Source organism: Schistocerca piceifrons, chromosome 2 (assembly GCF_021461385.2).
Source record: "Schistocerca piceifrons isolate TAMUIC-IGC-003096 chromosome 2, iqSchPice1.1, whole genome shotgun sequence".
Classification (NCBI taxonomy): Eukaryota; Metazoa; Arthropoda; class Insecta; order Orthoptera; family Acrididae; genus Schistocerca; species Schistocerca piceifrons.
The window spans coordinates 1,105,844,920-1,105,849,363 of NC_060139.1; positions in this window are offsets into that span (position 1 = coordinate 1,105,844,920).

Here is a 4,444-nt window from a genome sequence, read left to right on the forward strand (position 1 = left end):
CTAGGTACCGAGAGACGTGCTCACTATACTGGCGGTTGCTGTGGCCAGAGTGTGCCAGGGAGCCGGCAGGTCTACTGCACTAGGGCACAAAGTGCTGCGGGTGGAGGCATCTATCCTAGCGGGGTCGCCAACCTGCGACTGCAGCTGGCGGTTCCGTGTTGTCTCTGTGTCCTGACAGTACTACCAGACTCTGAATGACTCTGCTACACAATCCACGATTATTTATACCAGGTAGCAATGCACTTATGTCAGTGTGCCACTCCTGGACACATACTTGGCAAGAGCAGACAGAGACATTACCTCACCTGCGCCGTATCTTCCGGCCAAAGCAACAAGTTATGCTGAGTGATGCTACTCTGTCTCACAACGATTGCTGTCTTAAACTGAATTCAATATGCCACACTCACCGATCATCAGCAGCTAATGCAGTGTTCTACAACACCTTCTCGCAAATTTTACCCTTAACCTGGTAGCGGCCCCACATTACCCCCTCCGAGATGAATATCTGGCTCCTCGGGTCTTCCTTTCCCACTCTATGTTGCATATACAAGTTTCCTTTACAAAACATCCGATGGTACAGTTTTCAAAGTTAAGAGATCGCATTTGACTTTAACCTTTACATGTTAAATGCCTCCTTACGCTATTCACTTGCTTACATCTACCCCACTTAGCAGTCCATTAGTTTCTCTAGACCCTTCATCACACTGAACTTCTACACTTCTCACATTCAGAAAAAGCCCACACCCTTGGCGAATTGCAAATATTCACTGCTTATTCTGTGGCTTTATACCCTCTTAAATTCTGTCGCATACAGATTTTCTTTACTACATCGTACTGATTTTAAAACTAGGAATCTATTCCACTGAGATCTGTGTTGTGTCACTGGGTGGTCAATTTTATTCTTGACAATACTTTGTTGGTTGCCATTCATCCTCGTGGATGGATGCTAGTCACGCCAACATAGAAGGGCTGAGCAGTGCTTTATACTGGGCGGCCCTCTGCCTCAAATAGATGAAGGTTATGCAAAGCACAGTTAGAGTGACTACAGTGCTAGATATCGCGACATATGAGGTAACGATTAACCATGGCTGCCCTTCTCGAGATCGTTTAACATGCTGTAGTAACTACCCCACAGAAATTCACCCCTCCTGTACCACTATTAATTGGTTCAGAGAATCGATCAGGTCTGGTTCTGAAGTGTGGTTCAGAAAGGTTAGGTTCTGCTCACAAAGTATTTCCAGTGGCTTGTCCAGCCAGTACAGCTATGACTGCGTTATGTTAACGTAACCCCATCCATCATGAGTGGTAGATGGAAAGTTGGCCCTCTTATGTCTCGATCTCATGGGCCTTCCCTGCTCATATCAACACCGCTACTATTACTGTAATGTCATATTTATATCTGTACTACTATAAATGTTGTACGAAAGTTCTTGTAGAACGTAAATGCTTTAGGATTAAAGGATATCACTAACCCAAATAGCAGCACTGAGTTGTCAAAAGGCACACACAAAAGAAAGAAAACTTGCTAGCTTTCAGAGTAACCTATTCATGACCAAGAGTAAAATACACAAACACACACGCATACACATGTCCATGACCTTACATAGTGCTGCCTAGTCTAACAGCGCCAAAGCTATTTTGCATCACGTGGACTGATTGTAGTGGGGATAGTGTTGAGTTGGGTGGGTAGAGGTGGAGGCAGGCCTGAGGCAGTGAGACAGACTGGCGGCAGGTGGCTGGCAGGTTGGAGGGAGGCAGGAATGCGGGGAGGAGGGGTGGCACAATTATAGCGGCTGGTGGGAGAGGTAACACACACAGAAGCTGATGTGAAGATGTGAATTGGGAGAATTTGACAGGATGGAGGAAGGGGAAACTATTGGATGGAGTTTGCAGGAACAGTGGGTTACCTGAAATTGAGGCTACGACGATTAGGGGAGCAGGGCATGTGTTGTAAGGATAGCTCCTATCTGCATATTTCACAGATTCTGGTGGTGTTGGGGAAGATTCAGAAGGCTTGGGTAGTGAAGCAGCCATTCAAACTGATCATGTTGTGCTCAGCTGGATGTTGTGCCACTGGGTAGTCAACTTTCTTCTTGAGAGTAGTTTGTTGGTGGCCATTCATCCTTGTACATGGTTGCTAGCCATGTCAAAAAAAAAGGGATAAACTGTGTTTTCAGCAAAACTGGTAGATGACAAGGCTGCTTTCACAGGTGACACAGCCTCTGATGGCTTACAGTAAACCTGTGACATGACTGTATAAGGGGTGCTGGGTGTGAGGATTGGGAAGGTCTTGCACCTCGCTCTGCCACAAGGATATATGGTCCCTGTGAGAAGGTGCTGTAAGTGAGAGTGGCGTAGGGATGTGGACGATTGAACATCACTGTAGGAGGGGTGGGAAGAAACCTTGTTGGGGTGTCCCTCATTTAGATCAGGATAAGAGATCATCAAAATCTCAACGAAATATATGATTCAGCTGTTCTAGTCCAATGCGATAGTGGGTGACGAGGGGGTGCTCTTTTGTAACTGATTCCTGGTGTTTATGGGAGGATTGGGGATGTGGAGGATACCACACGGGAAATCTGTGGTGGACTAGGTTCGGGGGGTATAGTCTGTCTGTGAAGGCCTGTAGGATGGGCAAGGGAGTTCTCATCGCTACAGATGTCTTCCACAGGAGCCTCGGCTGTACTGGAGGAAGATTTTGGTACGGTGGGGATGACTGCTACCAAAATGTCGGTAGTGTTTAATGTGGACAGAGGTAGAAGACGACTGCATGAAGTAGATGGGACAAAAAGTGTTGAGTCTTTGAAGGACGGTTTCCTTCACCAGGGGTTTGCTTCGCTCTCATACCGCTCTGAAACGAGGAACATTCCCCCGCCTATAACACTGGATATGTCACAGAACTACTGTTAACACTGTGCACATGGTATCGGTTTAGAATGTTGGCAGCGTGCATCTGCACTGTCGGTCTGTTAATACACCCTCCACTGTCTCCTTCCCCCCCCCCCCCCCCCTCCCGTGATCACTGTCTACATTCAATGTCGCGATATTTGTGTGGAAGGGCACTTCATTCGGAAGCAATATCATACCTTGATTTATAAAGCATGTCCATTCAGTTATTGGCGAATTATTAGACTTAGTAGGAGTTGTGTGACAGATTCGCTGTCATCAGCAGGCTTATAAAACATGTGTTGGAGTGTAAAGTTACTGTGGTCAGTGTTCCGACATGTGCAAAGAAAATGATTATGTACAGTCGTAAGTGAGGTATGGACTTGACGTGGAAAATTGTGATTTCAGTGCAAAGGTAGCCGTAAGGGGGATGAAAGATGTTACATGTAAACTTATGTCCAGTCGTAAGGAAGATACGGATAGATGCTGACATCTCAACATGGCGTTCGCCCCAGAGCCACAGCCGTCGAGACGAGGTATTCCCGATACTTCGCTCGTTGTCGAATCTTACCAGATTGGGACTGCATCATAATATTTAGTAGTAATTACAGTGATAAATATGTTGCTGGTTTCCTAGGACAACATCGATTTTCATGCAGGGCGTGTGGTGAAGGTAGCTCGTGGCCGGAAAGAATTGACATTTCCGGCTTAAGGCTGTCACAAATCGTGGGTACAAAGGAAAGTCCTGGCTGGCAGGCTAGTCGGTTCTTGCCTGCAGCTGTGGGGACATGTCCTGGTGATGGTCTTATAAACGCCGTCTGGTCAGGTGAATAGCGAACTAATATGTGTTGGGTAACCTTTGTGATCACGTGTATTGCGGGTATTCTCCGGTTTTTATGTGGAAATTTGAGAAGATTCGATATTGCGAGTGTCGGCACTGGATGTGTCGATAACATGAGAATTCCAACCACTCCGGTCATCCCGGACACCCTCCACGTCCGGTGGTCCTCAACAGTGAGTCGAGTCCAGCTGCAGACCGGGTGCGATCACTGACACGTGCGTTCGTGGCGGCATGACATCTGGCCTGGAGCACTGCGTGTGGACATCGGGCCACGACTATGCGGAATGGGCGAGTGTTTCAGTGATCTCCGACATGTAGCCACAACTATTACTCTCAACTGGATCTTGCTTTAAGTGAGTCTTGTTTAGTGCATTGCAGTGGACTCTGTCTTGGAGTTGTATTTGTTGTTTTCTCTATCCTATCACGCAGTAGGCCCTTCCTCTTCCTTCTCAATGTAGTGCAGAGGACCTGCTTAGGAATTCTATAGTTCTTTGAAAACCCAATCACAATGTGAAGTTACTGATTGACGAATTTATTTTTTCCGATAGTGGCACGCATGTGTCCAGTCCCTCCCACAAATTGTTCAAGGACATAGCATGAAACTGAGTTGAAATTTGAAATTTTCAGCTACCTCCAACGTAATGGACTTCCTACCAGACAGCCAGACTTCACATTTTTATACAATAAAAATTTGGATGGACAAAGGCTATTTATTTT